Here is a 17,989-nt window from a genome sequence, read left to right as displayed (position 1 = left end):
GTGCTTTTAACAGGCTTCTGCTGCAATTGCTGGAACTTTGTATTGCCCAGTCCCTGCCTGTGGATGACCAAGTGCCCTTTCTCACCATGTAGGCTTGATGTCCCAAACTTACCTCTCACTAAATTTACACTGCTTTTTCATTGTTCCCCTTTGGTAACTGAGCCATACTCTTCCCTGAGTCTGGATGGATATGACCTTTCCTTTAAATCTGTATCATAATACTGTGTTATTTTTCTGCACTTTTTAGCAAAAAATTTGTTATTGAATATGTGCCATTGGCAATGCTGACCTTACTGATGATTGAATATGCTGAAGACATTTTCAAAACCACTGAAACAGGACAAACAAAAAAACCCCTCTGAAATGGTGCAGGAGAAATATGAGCTGCAGAATACATTACTTTTAGATCATATCTATTTGCTGAATGAATAGTGCAGAAGTGACTTCACACTTTGTGTTGTTGATTTAAAAGCACACTCATGCTGTAAATAATAACTAAACAGTCATATGGAGTTTGTTTGGTTACTGTGGCAAGAGTTTTAAAGTAGGAAGAATGGAAGTAAGTGTTAGGCAAGGCTTCATAATATTATGACAAGACCCTATGAATAATTATCTTCCATATACCTTGTTCTTAGAGAATAACTAATTCCACCATTTCTGAAAGAACTTTATCTTGCCGAAATAATGTTATGGCATACTAAAATTATCCTAACAGAAATGATTGTCAGAACACATTGGATGAATGCTTATGGTTATTAGTGTTTATTGTTATGGATAAAAAAGAATTTAATATAGAAACTGTTAGAATAGCAGGGGAAATTCAGGGAAATTCATCTTGGTCCTGAACCAAGCTAGGATTGGATAAGTATGTGTCTGGAGCTAGGAAAGGCCTTGCAGTGTGACTTTCTTGGCCTCTGCCTGACTCAGTCTGCTGTTGAGGAACATATCGCAAAGAGAAGGGGAAAGTCGGGGAGAGAAAACCGTCCGTGGCTCTTTTTTCCATAAACTGCTTCAGCCTGAGTGCCCTTTCTGCCTGCCAGCTCTGCCTGTGAGGGAGAGAAGTGATGCAAATCCCACGTGAGTTAGAGCCTGAGATCACATTTTAAATCAATAATCTACAGGAAATTGGATGCTCTTTAAAATCCAACTGAGAAATAGATAGCAATGCTTTTAATAAATATTACTAAATTGTGGCCATTTTACATTAGTGTGCACATACACACACACACACCCGAGAATGTGCCGTGAATCATTTGTGACCCTTTTGGAAATATGTTAGTAGTAGCAAGGTCACAGTAAAACAAGTTGCTTTGTTAGTAATAACAAAGTCATGACAAAGCAAGCTCCTTAAACAGACCAACAGCATGATAATGTGTATAGAATACACCTGTAGTATAGCTGCTCACACAGAAATGGGAACATGCATTAAACATCATGTACAAAAAGAAGTAGTAACTCTAGGGAGAGTATATGTGACACTGTTACAGTGTTTGTTTAGCTATGGAAACGTCTATATTTGAATTGGCAGAAATTGTGCAGAAATCTCCCAAACAAGTAACCTAGTCAAGAGCAATAACCCAAAAGTAAGTAGGAGGACTGTAAAATAACATGATTGTTTAGTTAATGTAGTTTTTAGTATAAATAGGTTTTCCAGTCAGCATGACTTTAATGTTGACCCTCCCAGTACATTAAAAAAAAATAAAAAATTAACACTTGAAACTAACAGCATGTTAGCAGCTAATTCGTGCATTATTTTAGTATCATTCATAAATTACTTTTGAATCCTTTGACTTAAGAAAAAGAAAATCCCACAAATCCTGCTTTTGGTCAAAGCATAAGACCATAATTAACTCGGCATGTGCTTTTGAATTAAGAACACAGTGTTCTGAGCTTTCTTAAAAAGCTTTTAAAAATGTTGGAGGAATACTTTCATAGGGCCTTATTGACTGAGCAGAATTTAAGATTTGTCACATATGAAGTGATGTTAATTAAATATTGTTATTCCCTTCTGTCAATCAAGGAAGGTTAAGCTTTTTTTGTTACTTGAACAAAAAGGGAAGTGAAACAGGTGAAAATATATAAAACAGTTGTGAGGAAAACAGGACGAGTAACATCTCAGAAATTTAATTAGTCAGAATTTCTGGGGGATGCAGGAGCTTTAGGTATTAATTCTAAAGCATTACATTTTTTGCAGTCCTAATGTCATTTGAATATTTTTGGATTTTTTGGCTATGCTTAATGAATGTAGAAAATAAATGTAGCAGCAGAAGGCCAGTTTTTGACATATACATATGCTTTGTTTAAAGGAATATTTGCAACCTGATGTTTAATATGGCTGTCATTGAAACCTTTTTATTAAACCAAAATGTCATTAATCAGAATCCCATTTAATGATACCTCAGCTCTTTCAAATGCTATAGGCATATTTTTAAGACAAATGAGTTATTGTTTGTATTAGGTATTCAAGTGTTGTTGATAATGTCTCCCCAAACCATGAATTTTAAAATGATGCATTTTTATATCCTTTTATTTCTGTTAATGTGCCTAAGCCTATGGGTGTGTAGTATGTGCAAGGACATCTTCAGGGCAAGTTTTTCTAGAACTTTCCTTTCTGGAAGAAATGAAAATTGGGGTATAATTACACAACTTGAAATGCTGGTACTTAAAATCCATTAACAAACATCATATGTGCTTCTATGTAGCTATTAAAATTGACAGTTCTAAGGACAAAATGAAGCAGCAGCTATGGACCTATATAATAATAGCAAATTATATTGTTTCATCAATGTATTAAGCTTGGACAGTGTGTGACTTCTGTTGGTATTCAAACCTTTGAAGGCATGAAAAGCACCCAGGAAGAAATGTGGAGCTTGTTTTATAGTTTCTTCTTGTTTTCTGCTTAAGGAGGGAGAAATTTCTGTGTGGACAGAATTAAACTAATGTGGGAAATTCTGCTTCTAAATCTTTCACTCATCATGTTTTCTTTGGGTCTTTGGAAATAGTGTGGCCCACAATGACCTAGAATCATGAAAGGCTGCTTCAAGAATTTCAGTGCCATTGAAATTCTGTAGGTGCTGAGGTAGTATTTGATGAAATGAATCTTTTCTGTACCTCCACTTTGGAATACTGGGAAGTCTGTAGCAAAATTATGCCTGTAGTTAGTTTTTTTAACTTCATCCTGGATAACTGAGGAAATATGGGTGATTTGAACTGGAATTATGTTCTTTGTTTAATTCAATAAGTACCAGTTATTAAAAAAAAAAAGTATAAAATCCCCCAATTTTGATCTGACATGTTTTAAAGCACCTTGTTTTGCATTGGAAATGTCATGTTTTAAATATTCAGTATGTTCTTTTTATTATTTAGATATACTTTTTTTCTAGTACAGTACTTAGGTTTTCTTTACCTGAACAACCTGAGCTGCTGTGAACTGGAGGCCTCCGGAGGCCTCTGCCAAACTACACGATTCTGTGGGGCTTCACTACCTTGACCAAACCCTGTGGACTGAAATATTTGTGCACAAGAGAACAAATGTCTGTAGGTTGAATTAAAGAGCCAGGCTTTTAAAGCGAGGGGCTCTGATGGACTGGGTAGAAAAGGACACATAGCATGTACTGAGCATTGGTACTTTACTTTGACTAAGGTAAAAAAAAATTTTGCTTATAATCAGTTTTTTGTTTATGGTAAGCTTCACTTTCTGGATCTTGTACACTCAAACAGATAAAATTATGAAGTATTCCAATTTATTTATTTTATTAAAAAAATAAACAAAATATTACTATCCTTGAGCATTTCTAAGGGCTGAGTTTTGGAACTAGGATTTCTTCATGTCCCTTTGGGACTGGGAAAGATAAGTGTTAAGTGCAGCATCTCTAGCATTTCAGAAAATCTGGAAGAGGAGAAAGCTACTCAAACCTGAAGCTGCTTTGTTTCATAGTACAAGATATTACCAATTAGCAACTAAATTAATCAATTTGCTTTGCGTTAGCTATTAGTTTTGTTACTGACTGGTAAGTAATGTATTCTGCATCTTTGAAAAAGTCAGTTATACTTTGATCTGCAAATATTTTATTAACGGAGGCTATAAACCACAATGAGTGGCTTAGTTGTGGGTGGTTTTTTCATGCTTATTTTGATGATATAGCAGTATCTTGGGATGACATACTGTAGTGAGTGAGGATAAATATGTGTTGCCAAGGTCTAAACAGCAGCAATATGGAAGTAATTCAGCAGTCAGTTTCACTCAAAGTTTGAAATCTGTGCTGTATTAGAGGTACGCAGAGAAGCTGTGTTAATTGCTAGCTTGTTTTCCATATGGTTCTGTTTTAATGGAGCACATTTGTTGCAGATGGTTGGAAAGTGGGTTGGACAGTGCCTAAACTGGCTATGACTAATTCATACAGTGATTATACTATACTTTAATGTTTAACAGTCGTCTTTGTATACTTCTTTCATTCACAGTTCCCTTGCCATTGAAATGTGGTCCAAGATAACTGAAAAGTGTTCTTCTTTATTTAAACTTGGACTTAGAGAAGAGCAAGAACATAGGGTGTGTAGTCATCTTTTCCCTGATTCAAATTCAAAACCACACCCCAAACTGGGTTCTTCAGATGGGTTATCTCCATTATTATTATGGTTTGGTGAGCCTATTTAGCTGAGGTAATGGGCTCTAAGAAGAGCCACGTGAAGAACTGAAGTGACCTTAATGAACGCTAGAACTGGCTTTCTTCACACCACAGTTCTTTCACCTCTTAATTGATTTGCAGCTGTGCATAGCCATTTTGGATACTAATAGCCATTTCTCATTTGAAAGTCCTAATATTGCTAACTCTGGCTCGAGGAGACTAAATACTTGTGCTATGTTGAGGTGAAAATGAAGGTACAACTGTGGCAACATGGAATCATAGTATCATTAAGGATGCTGTAGATCAATTCAGTGATGACATGCATGGCAAGAATCTTTCATGTAATAGCTGGAGTTTTAACAGATTATCTGTGAATTCATGCTAAATCCATGGAGGAAACTAAAATATAAAAGACTGCCCAGAATTGATGTAGTTGATTCTTATAACAGTTTATTTGGATCTCTTATGACAAAGCTTGTACGACTGACTTTCCCCTTGCTGAAGACTACAGTGAATGTCATAGTCAATCTCCTGTCAGTGGTTCTTTGTAAAGAAGAAAAAGAGTGCTACGGTTCAGTGGGTTTCTCTACCATTTTTACTGTTGTTTTCTCACATTGTCACTAAAATATTCTCTTTGTTATCTGAATGGGACATCTGCTGACTGGGCTAGCTCTCTTTACCTGATTGTGTGAAAAGTCTTGGTTAAATCTGTGAGGCCTTGGAGGCCCAGTAACCTGCTAAGTGCTATAGAGCCTGAAAGACATTATGTCCTTGGACTAACTTGTCTCTTCTACTTACAGCTGTATGTGATAGATAAAAACAAACTTACATATAAAAGACTGGGGTAAATGTAATTTTAATATACTTGTGGAGATGCTAATGAGTAGCTTACCCTAAAGTGTATAAAAATCCATGGAGAATAAGGTGTATTTTATAGTAGGGCAGAAAAATAGAACAGGCAAGCTTTAAAAGAAAACCTTTCTCTCTGGCTCCATCACAAACCTGCTCAATTGGAATTGATAATTTGTTTGAAGTGGTCAGAAATCCACTTACTATGGCTAACAACGTAGAATAATGCAGACAGTTTGGCAGTTAGCACTAGGATGTCTAAACCACAGCTTTGATGCAATAATACTATAACTTGAAGATTTACCTAATTTGTAATTTTTCTCAAAGCTTTCGCCTGCTCTGCTGTCTGGCGCGGTGATTTGTCTGTGCTATCTGGAGTTTAGTTTGAAACACGTTTACATTTGATTGGTGTTTTTAGATTTTGATAGCTGCTGGTTCCTCTCCACAGAAGTAACCTTTTAAAATGTCAGTTTTAATGTACAAATTTTATGAGAATAAAAAGACTTTTAAAAATACTAATTTTAGATTTCTCTGCTGAGCTTGTAGTCAGCTGCTGTTGTCTCAGGCTGAATCTTGGAAAATTAAGTCAGTGCTCACTATAATAAAATGTGTACTCTGGACTTCATGTGGAGAAAAAAACCACTTTCCTTTTAAATTCTTTTTCTGTAACTGTTGCACAACTGCCAAAGTAATCCTCTGTCCTTTTACTTGTTGATATTTACTCTTCTTCCTTCTTTCCATTCATCCTTCTGTCTGTCTCTGTCCAACATGTGCTGCATTTCCTGCATGAGAGAATTCCTCTCCTCTCATGCAATAGTCCTTTCTGAGAGAAGTAATATCAGGTACATAGCATTTCATCTTGTTCTCTGTAACAGAAGAACCTTACAAATTAGAGTGTACAGTTTATCAAATATTTCATGTAAAATATGATTTAAAGAGTTTTTCCTCTAAAGGTGGCACAATACTAAATTGCTGCTAAAAGATCAGATAATTTTCTATAATCTTAATCACTGCACCTATTCCTGTAATTTGTCATACTGGCTCAGTTGCTGTTTCATATGCTCCATTATGGAGGTGACACTGAAATTCAAAAGCATTGGAAGCTTAAGATTTTCCCCCTGCTTTCCAGTGTTGCTTGTTCTAAATCAGAAAAGCAGCACTTGTTTTGGCTGCAGGGAGCTGTATGTTCAAGCTCACAGCTGGAGGTACGGTGCTGCAGTGATGGTCACCAGTGATGGGAAGGAAGAGTATAATGAATTAAAAAAAAACCCAACAAAAACAACACTATATAAAACCCCCTCAGGATTAAAGGCAGGCACTTCATTCTTTTCTTTCTCAGAGCTCCTGTATAAATTGTGCACACAGATGAAAGAATTGCAGAAGGGAATATGTTCAGATTTATTCTTCGAGATATATTTGGTTAGGATATTGCCTCATAAGGAAGTAGTGAGATTTTATCATCTTGCAGTTATGTTTCCTAAAATTGTGTCTTTTTGGTCATGATTCTTTTCAAAGGGGTATCAGAGCTAAGCCTTTTCATTTAATTGTAGTAAAATGTTGCCCTAAAGTAGAATAAAAAAATTATTTTTTTACTAGTTGTTATAGAAAAACATATAAACGTAATAATATTTTAACTATAGTTTGTATAGATCTCTCCCATTTAAACTCCATGCAAATATTTCATACTGCAGGGCAGACAACTGTGAGACTGTAATGGGCTGTGTAGCAAGCATACACCATAAATTTGATAATCATATTTGTGAGTTCTTCATATTCCATATACAAAGAATTTTGAAGAATAAAAATAGAAGAAAAAGAGCATTGAATGGAATTATGAATATGTGTAAAAGGAATAAGGAAAGATTACCTTGGTCTTCTGTACTTGCCTGTGCTAAAACTATGATGCCAAATGCTGATCAGATGCTCTGAGTTATAGTGGAATGTGGGAATATTATGGAATCAGGATTCCTTTCAGATGTACTCCATTATTTTTGAAGTCCTATTAATTCCCCATGTGTTCTGGCTAATGAAATAAGGAAAGGACCCTTTTAATGGGGGCAAGAGGAGACTTTCCTGCTCAGCTTGTACATATTATCCAGCTGGACTGATGGGCCACTGTTTAGAGAAACATGAGTGGGAGGCTATTCTATAAGAAAATGAAAAAAAACATTTGTTTAATTGCATGACAACACTAAAAGCTGACTATGCATTTCATTATGACAAAAGGTGCAGGCTTGAGGGGAAAAAGTAAAGCAAAACACTCTTTCTAGGATTAAAGATAATGACTCTATATGGGATTATTTTAAACCTATCTATAAATTTATGTATCTAACTTTTTAATTTCCCATATCCCTTTTCTAATCTGAAGTAGTCTGTTGGAAGGAAGTGCTTGCCAATATTTTCTATCAAATGCAGATGCTAGGCAGAAGTTCCTGAGGTTTTGTAGAGAGTCAGTGAGCTCTTCCAAGCTGTTGCCATTCTCGTTCTCCTCTCCTTAGTTCTGCTTTCTCTTCTCTTGCTGAGGCATCTGTTCCCTGAGGCTGCTCACCTGTAACACCTGCTCTGTCCTGCACCTTGTGGTGTCCTCTCTTAGGTACCAGAGCAGAGAAATGGTTTCATACTTCCATCTGCTCTAGCTGGTGGGCTTTGAAGAAAAGGCTGAAAACACAACCTAACAATTTTACTTAAATGTGACTGTACATGTAGGTATATATACACTAAGGTTTGCACACACATGTGCACATACTTATATATGTATTTAAATTATATATATACATATGAAAAGTCATAAAAACTGTTTTTTCAAAACTCATTTGGGATAATCATATTTTCCACAAGTGTTGAAGAAACCAGGTAGTTGTACAGTTCATTCTCTGTGATCACTAGCAAAACTTTTATAGACACATTAACTTAGCTTGGTGGAATGTGAAATTGATTACAGTAGTTAAAAAATTTAGCTGGTTTTACTTATTTGTATCACTTTTCCTACTGAACTGCTTTAGTTTCCATGAGTATAGTAGAGTTTCCAGCTGTGCCAGCAGTAGAAATTTCATAAAGATTTAGATATATCCCAAAATATTAATATATACCAAGCCCAACAATTTTTCAAAATCTATTACCCTAAGATCTTTGAGAGTGAACTATCAATGTATCTCTACATTGTAGTTAGGAGTATCCTCTTTCTAATAGATTATATTTTTTACTTCCACTCTCTAGAAAAGAATGAGTTAAAATCCTGACAATTTTACAGGCAAAAAAAAAAATGAGTGCCCAAAGATTGGATGGTGCATATCATTAAACTGAGACAGGTATACCTTTCGAGGGATGTTTAATGTGTGAAACTTCAATATATGGGGTTTTGAGATGTGTAGTCAAAGTGCCTGCTTGCAACACCTTCCAGGTCTGAAACACTGTGTGGCACAGCTTCAAAAAGATTTTTCAGCCTGCAAGCTGTTGCAGCTGGAGCTGGATTTCAGTCTGAACCGAGGACAGAAATGTACAGGATATAGCATGTAAATAAAGTGCACTCACTGTCCTGTCTTGATTAATTTGTCTGTTCTGTTTCACTTTGTGATAAAACAATGCAGTGGTATGACTGGCTGATTGGGTATTGAAAGCTCCAACATTAGAGAAAGAAAAGAAAAACCAAGCAGCCTCCCAAACCTTTATGTTCATTTGTTTGGTTTCACTTTGAAGTGATCCCTGTTTCATACTGCTTGGAGATTCAGTTTCCCTCATTCCTCTAGTTATCAGCAGATCTCAAAGCAGTATTGAAAGGTGATTTATAAAGATTTTGTTTCTCCTGTTCTACACACGGGTAAACCTGTTCATAAAAAGGTAATTAGCATGGCAGATACTGAGCCAAAAATAGGCCTTTCTCTTCTGTGTGCCCCCTTCACTAGGCAATACTGATTGGGAAATTTTGACTAGTGGGAAAATTGTTGGCCAAACGCTAAAAGTTGCCCAGTGAACCATTTTTTGAGGAGGTATCAAAGTTCACCATGTGGCTATCTTCTCTGTGCAAGTCTGACACTGTAATTGTATGTGCAAGGTGCCTTTCTGTGTCTGAGCTATGTTGGCTTCACCAGCAAACTGAAATCTCTTTAGAGATTTTGGCCCAGTGTGTCTTGAGACCTAACCTGTGTTTCTGAACTGAGATGCAAGTCAAATATGCATATGGATAAATTTCACTTGATCGGGGTGAAATTTTCACATAATTTTTACAGGCCACTTTTGCATTCTAGAATGCAAAAATCTTTTTTGAAATGCTCATTGAGTATATTATCTGCACTTGAAAGTATACAGGTAGTTTTTCTATTACATGTAATATGAAATAGTTAATCAACTTAATTTCTGACACTCATTATAAGATCAGTGATGAATTGCATAGATCAGCACTCTTTTGAAGAAGACAGTTTGGAATATAATAGCCCAATAATTTATTGAAATCAAGTGTTAATACCCAGAAGAGTGGAGTTGACTGTGTGATTTTTGTTCCATCATTTATCTAGTTTATCTTCAGGACTTAAAAAATTAATAGATGTGAAAATATGAAGACTCTAATTGTGAAGAGAGTTTAAGATGTTGGGTGATAAGTTCAGTGATATGTTCATTGGGGTAACAGTTTCAAAACCAAATAAGAAATTTATAAAGGATTTGAACACTCTTTTTGTACATTGTATCACAAATCAGATGGAAGTGGAGTTTTGGAATGGCATGGGATATCTAGGATTACAGAAGAGGTAAATAGTAATAAGACTTTCTTGTGGTGAATATGGTAATTTGACTTGAATTCAAATATCTAAGTTGCTGGATTCTGTAGTTGTTTTGGAAACCCTGCAGTCTTTTGGAAACCCAAGGAACAAACAGTTCTGCTTTTTCTCAACTGACAGACATATAAAGCTGTGCATACAGAGATACTGGTATGGACTGACCAGGTAGACGTAGACTAGGATGCAGAGAACCTATAGAGAGGGATACATGCAGAAAACTGAGATAGGTTGTGTGTAACGTGGCAAACCCAAAGAGCAGCTGCTGGTGCTCGGAGATAAGAACTATTCTTTCATGGTACATGAAGATAGAGAAAATTGTTGTTCTGTGCTGGTGATTGGGGGCACAGGCTGGTAATTTGGACAACAGACTTGGGTTTCATTTTATGACTGTTATATGGATTCCATTATGTATCTATATTTCCATATTATGCTGGTTCAATTATATATATGTATATATATCCACACACGTATAGATAAACACACGCTAATCTAGGGGGCTACGTAAGTAAAGAAACATAGAAGGACTTTTCTTCATGTGTTTGGGTCAAATTTGCTTACATATTATGCATGAAATCTCAATGACTTCATGATTATTCCCCCCCCTCCAGAAATACGTTTTATTCTGCTGTGCATCAGTGCACAGCATGTTGTTACTTTTGCTTGGCTGTATGAAAGTGATGTTCCAAAAGTGAGAAAGTAGATTGTCTTTGCTCACTATTGTCCACCAGAGTTTTCAGGATCAACACGACAGAGCAATATAGTTGCTCAGAGGTATACTGTAATGGAGACAGTTGAACTCGTAATGTGTCAAAGCCCAATCAGTGCCTCATTCTGCACCAAAGCAGCATGGTTACATAGTATTTGACTGCTTTACTAGTGTATCTACTAGTGTATCTACAGCCACTGGCTGTTGCTGTGACAGCCTCACTCCTGTCAGACTCTGAATTCTTAGATTACTGGATTACTGTTGTTCTTTTACATGTATTTCTATGTACTACATGGATATTCAGTAAAAACCACAGGACACAAAGTACTGTGTTCATGGAAGCACTGATTGTTCTAGTGCTGACTATATACAGACTGTACCTGGACAGCTCTCTAGCTGTTAAATGTGAAATGATGCAGATAATTTGCTATCTAAGCAACTCTGATCTTAAACCATGAATTCACATACTGTATAGGATACTAATGCAGGTTTTATTATTTGTTCACTAAAGGAGCTTTGGCATACTTAATATATTTTAAGGAACAAATAGAAACAGTGTATTTGCATTGTGCATATCAATGCAATAGCCATCCTAAGATACCTTTAAAACACACCATTAGGACGAATTCTACAAGCATAGGATGTGCACAGCAACAAATGAAAATAATGAGAATTTCCTGACTGTGAGTTGTAAAGGATAAAAAGACACCTATCACTTTGCACAAAGTCTGTTTGTCATTAGATGTTAGCATATTTTTTGACAAATAAACTCAGCAGTGTGTTTTCTGTCTTTCCTTATTCAGGAAAAAAAATAACAACTAAGAGGCAGCCAAAAAACACTAGTGGATGATACATGTGTCTGTGGAAACAGGTTCTTGTATCTTAAGATGTGATTATCTTGGCTGAGCAGCAGTTTAAACAAACAAATAAATAGATGGTAGTACTGGCTGATGACAGTGATGTTTCGAAGTTGCAGAAGACTACTGTGAAATTTGACCTATTTGTAACTAGATAGAGTACTACTATATAGCTAATTTTCTTAGCATTTGGTTTGCTACTTTTTAAGCAGTTCAGGTATTTGAATATTAAGTAAATTAAAATTACTGTCTTTGCAAATAAGCATAGTTTCCCTTTTTATGTAGGTCTTTTAAGTGACTTACATGTAATCATGCTAATACTTTCAAAGGCAAGTTGTCAGGTTTTTGTCAGGATAGGAACTAAATTGTGAGGGAGTATAGTGGCAGCAAGGTGGCAGAATTTATGTAAAATGGAGACAAGCAAAACAGAGTGTTGACACGTGAGTTTGGGATTAAACCATATGCATGATCCTTTATATATTATGATTTGCTTAATTTGACTGCTTCGTAATTTATCTGGAGAGAAGTTGAATTGTGCTTTTCACTGAGTAGTAGTTTTGGGGACATTAGGATTTGAAATCACACTATACCTTCTTTCTGGCCTGATGAACTTATAAGTAAAATATAATGCAATAAGGAATTAAAAATGGCTGAAAATACCCTTTGCAGTCATTTTTGTCCCTTAATGGTCAGTTAGGGATCACTTGAAAGGTAGGAGACTTCTGCGAAGGAACAGACATCGAGGGCAGCATAGCTGTTCGACATCATGTCCAACTTCCTACTACTGTGACCTCTGAAGAACGCTGTCAACGCTGTGCTGGTATGTTTGGAAGGGGCTGGACAGGGATCTTCATGGCAAAGATGTCAAGTTACAGAGAAAGTAGTTTTTTCTTAACTGCTGGTAAGAAACAGGTCAAGTGGGGTTAATCTTGACTTCTAACGATTCTTGCCCTTTCAGGACGGTATTATTTGTGGTGCTGAACAGCTGTCTCTACTGCTGCTGTTTGGACCCAATGTTGGCACTGTCAGCAAAGCTTTGCTTCTTTGTTGGTATTAGGTTGTGTTCCTCTAGGTGCTGTGTGACATTTCAGCTTGCCAGAGATGTGGACTGTGTGACAGGAGAAGGTTTGGATCTGAGTACAGTTTTGGTGCACAGAAGACTTATGAACATTTTTTTCAGCTACAGTTTCAAGAAAAGGAAGTCACTTAAGCTATGTTTTCTCACTGGGACATGAGAGCTCTTTTCTTTTGAAATTTTGTGTGAAGTAAGTTTGCTACAAATCAGATATTCAAAAACCTAGAGCCTCAAGTACCATGAGGTTTAAGAAAATGTTTTCTATTTGGTTTGAGTCTTGGAAGACACATTATCAGACTTTCTCCTGTAGCATATTTTAAGAAAAAACCATGATTTAATTTTGTGTGCTGAATAAACTTGTTGCAATGAACGGGAAAGGAAAAAAAATATACCTGTATTTGGGGTCTTCTCACGCATTGCTGCCCCTCTGTGAGAAAAAACAGAAGTAGAATTCATCACAGCAAGTTGGGGCTCTCTGCTTTGAGATTTACGGAAGTGTATCTGTAGTTTCTGTCCAAGAGGGTAAGAATTTTCCGTTCCGTGCTTTTCTCTGTGCCTGGTCCAAGTATCGCCCGGCCCATGGTGGTTTCAGGTGTTTTTCTCCTGCCTTGCAGTGTCTGAAATGGCACAGACTTCTTTCCAGTTAACATACAACAATCTCTTGTGCTGACTACTGAACTCTGATCTTTGGCTGGATGCATGCTTGTTTCTTTAAGCACATGTGGTGCAGAGTAGACCTGGAGTTGGGTAATTCATAAGAACCGGGTATTATTAGTATTACTACTACTTGAGTGAGTCTGTATTATTTTGCACAGCAGTGTGGTCACCTGGCAGCAGGTCATTAGCATTTTAGGTTTCTTTCCTTCACAACAATGCACAACATGCTAATTAGAGGATTTTGAAAGCTGAGCAACCTGTTTTAAAATCAGACATTTTAATTTGCAGCTTTAATGGCTGTATTATAATAACTGGCTTGGCTCGGGGGAGAAGGGGAGAAAAGCACTTCTCATGTTCCAGTAGCAAGGCCCAATATAACAGGCTGACAAAATTAAAAACCTCATAATTTGACCTTTGCCTGGGATAAAAGGCTGTTTCATAACAATTTCCTTTTGTTCTTTGTTTAAGCCATTACTCCAAAAGGAGCCTCCGATTAATCTAAGTAAATGCATCATTACAGTCCTAATCCATGTCCTTCTGTCAGTGTCTGTTTTAATTAAATAAGAAACACTAGCAGAAAGATATCACGCACAAAGCTGTGATTGGAGAAAGAGGGTTGTTTGATCAGAGTGAGATTAAAAAAGGCTTTGCTGTTTTGTCCTTTTGCTCTGGATGCCATAATGTAGGTTACAGGAGGAAAACTTGACTGATAGTTTAGCACATTGCTCCCCATTACAGCATCTAAATAACCAGATTTACCAATGAAACAGTCCCAGACAATTAATTATATACAGAACATTCAGAGAGAAATGATATGGCAACTTGGTTTGAGTAATTTGACACATTAATATGTTTGGGACTGTATACACAATTGGCCAGAAATTGCATTCAAGTTGCAGGTTTTTTATAATAAATAAAGCGTCGATTAAAAGTATAGATGAATACAGGTACTTTCTTTTTTTTAGTACTTGTGGCTCACAAACTGTAAACGTGGTCTATTGCAAGTCCCTGATTTTTTTTTTTAAATATTTTCATTTCTTACAAAATCAGGACAATTATTTTAAAGCGGTGAAGGATCCACTTAATAAATGTTGTAACATCTAGCTAGTTAGTATTGCTAAAGCAATACATATGTAAGAGACTCTTCCTCAAGGTAGTGTTTCAAGATCCCCGTGGTGAGAGTTTTCTCCCATATCCAGGCCATTATTTGATGTAATGAAAAGAGAAAGTGTGCAACACAGAGATTGTTAATTAATTTAGCCTAACAAGATGAAGATAAATGGAGCAAAGCATGGATTGAATGAAGCAAGAGGTCTTATTTACAATTTAATACTGCTTTATATTAGGCATTTTTCAATTTACAAAAGAAAAGAGTTTAAAGAAAAGGTGTGCTGTGAGTGCACGCAAGACAACTTTACATTATGCGAGCTAAGTTCTAAGAACTGCTGAAAATAACCTTTTGGGTTAACCTTTAACTTTAAGTTTTCTTTCTTTCCCCCCCTTTTCACAATTATTTTTCTCATTCTGATTTACAATATGTTGATAAGAATAAGGAGAATTAAAACCTAAATTTTTTCCCATTGAAGTAAATAGGAAATTATCAATGGATACTCTTGCAAGCCCAAATTCTACGGTTTCTCACTGTTTACATTAACCTAGAGTCATAGCTTATTTTTGAGAAATTTTTGTGTAGAAAGATGTATTAAGAGATGTGACTATAAAAATACAGTAAGGCATGATTTTAATTTCTGTTCCAAAATGTAAATCTGTTGTTGCTTATAAGCTTTTACTGCAATAGAACAGTGTAAACAAAGAGAGAAATCCAGGATAGTGTTAATTAACTACGATTTTATGTCATAAAACTATGATTTTTGATTTGAGAGAATATTTCTTTCTCAAGATCATGTTTGATTTAAACATTTTGTGAAAAGCTGTAGATTCCAATTTTCTATTAATTAAAAAAACCCCAAGATTAAAAAGCATGCCAGAGATTTTATGTATCTCTTCTTCCCAGTCCCAAATTTAAATAAAGAATATCCAAAGCTAACCGTAAGTTACAACTGGCATCAGTTGAGTCACTGCATTTCAAGGTGTATAATATTCAGTTTCCCAATGACAAAGTTTAGTGTATTATAGAAGAGGTGAAGGAAAAAAATAAGGTCTGTCATTTTTAGTGTTTAACAAACTAATAAAAAAAAAGTCCTGTGACTGACTTGGGGATACCTTTATCAGTTTGTCTTAAACCCAGAATTGTAAATGATGCCCAAATATATTATGTCATTTTTTTTTTTAATAAAACATCTTCCTTTATACAGATGAATTGGGTCTGTCTACTATTTGACCTTGTGCCATGATTTCTGTCTGCAAAGGAAATGCCTTCCTTCCTTTTGCAATAGCTAGACAGGACAGTGTTATCTAGTGTCACTACAAGAAGTGGTCATCACAAATAGCATTATTATGGTCTCTATGTTTTTATCTTGGGGGTCATGAACAAATCCATGCAACTGCTTCTAAAGATTTCAATAAATAGGACTTTTTATCCAGACAATTGGCTTTTATATTACTTTTAAACAAAACTACTAGTCCATCAAGAGTTTCAAAAGGAAAACAATTCTACAGAGTGCTGGTATGGCAGCACAGACCAATCATTATGGCACCCATTCTCCAGTCCTTTATTTTTCAAGTCCACAACAATAGGTTGTTGATTCAATGGACAAGACCAGAACAATTAAGTTCTCTGTTTAGCAGCAGTGCAGCATTTTAATGCCCTCCTCTAATAATGGTCTCATTATTGTTATTCTAAGACTGGGCCTCAGGAGGAGGAATATTTGGTGGAGGTACGTCATTATTTTGCAAATTTCGATTAGCTCATCATGTTGTCTGTACTGTGAAAATCGTAGCTAATTAGGGCAGTCAGTTAGACTACCAGCTTTTGAGCTTATGAGTTAAAAGGTAGCACACTTGATAGGCCAATGATGTGAAAAAGGTGGTAAAAAGGGGGATTAGAGCTGTTGCCTTAGTAACTCTAACTTCCATCTGTGAGGGAACAATGGACCTGTGTTTCTCCTCCACCTTGGTGTAAAAATTGGTTTTGTTTCGAAGGGACGGGGCTTTTTATGACAATCTGGAATTCAGCCTAACAGGGTGTAGTTTTAGTTGTTAGGAGAGACCATTGGAGGATAGGAAAGATGAAAGGTCATGGCGAGCTCCAAGGACATGAAAGGTCATTGTCTTTTGTAACAATAGCGGATTGTTTTGTCCCATTATCTCCAGCCAACTACTCAGTCAGGTGATAGAAAAGATACTACCAGCTTAGTCAGGTGGAACAGGCGAGAAAGATAATGCACCTTCTAAAGAACAAAAGATAACTATAATTCGCCTTTATTAAACAAAGTTGCACTTATTTGCGGCCATTCTCTGAAAAGGGTTGTTTACTGACTTGCTATTCCAGCTTGCTTTGTTCAGCACTGCCTCTGTAGGCTATCGCATCTCTGGGAAGCAATCCAATGTGTTAGAAAATGTTGTTTAAGCTTTCTTCCCATGAAGAAGAGCCCCCAGGAGTACCACTGATGCGATACTTAACAATAAATTTAGTTGTTGTAGCTTTCTCACATTATTGGCATTCTTAAAAGGTTTTCCTTTAAACACAGACAGAATAAAATTAACTATAAATATGAAATAAATTTGCTTCAAGACTTTATAGCATTTTATCATAAATTCTACAGCACGCACTGTAGGAAGTTTATAGCAGACTGTATTAGGTGCTACTGAATAGAGAGCAGAGACCTATAGTGATGTAAAAATAGATTAGCTGTAGGACTACTCTTATGCAATGGGAAATAGATAAAGTCTCATCTGTGCTATGCAGAAGCTTTTGGACACTCTGTCCCTTTGTCTTAAGGAAAAACAGAACTTCTGGGGTATTATTTAATAAAACAACTATAGCACAGTTCACCAGGAAAACATTTGTGTTAGTAAATAGGTCTGTCACCTCTTATTTTTTCTAGAGAATCCAAAACCCCCAATTTTTTTCTCAAAAAAAAAGAAAGTCCTTCTTATTATTTCCCTATTTTTACAGCATTATGCCTCAGTCATCTCTGCAACAAGTTTATTTTTCACTTCCTTGTACTTCTGTCCACAATCAACACACATCCCAAGGTCCATCTGATATCCCCCAAAGACTAGTTTCTTTAGGTCACCATTTCCAGAATTTTTCACCCTCTTATATGAGATCTTTAAACCCTTTTACCAGGTTGTTTTATAATCTTTTACATATTTCACAACAAAACTGTCAAAAGGTACTGAATTTTTATGAAATTAATGAAATATATGTAATTTGCTACTATTACTCTTGAAAAATAAAATTACATATCATTTCTAGGTATCCCATCTTAAACTGTTCTGACCTCATTTGAACTCCCCTTTTTAGCTATTCTGGGCCTCTCTTA

At 36.0% G+C, this 17,989-nt stretch overlaps 1 protein-coding gene across 4 annotated transcripts in view; it reads left to right on the top strand.

Moving 5' to 3' along the window:
• SOX6 (SRY-box 6) overlaps positions 1 to 17,989 on the top strand; it is a 376,930-nt gene that overhangs the window by 93,753 nt on the left and 265,188 nt on the right. The window lies entirely within an intron of this gene.

Source organism: Neopelma chrysocephalum, unplaced genomic scaffold, assembly GCF_003984885.1.
Source record: "Neopelma chrysocephalum unplaced genomic scaffold, ASM398488v2 Primary Assembly neopelma1_24, whole genome shotgun sequence".
NCBI classification, from domain to species: Eukaryota; Metazoa; Chordata; class Aves; order Passeriformes; family Pipridae; genus Neopelma; species Neopelma chrysocephalum.
Note: the sequence above shows the minus strand (reverse complement) of the source record. Positions and strands in the feature narration are given on the sequence as shown.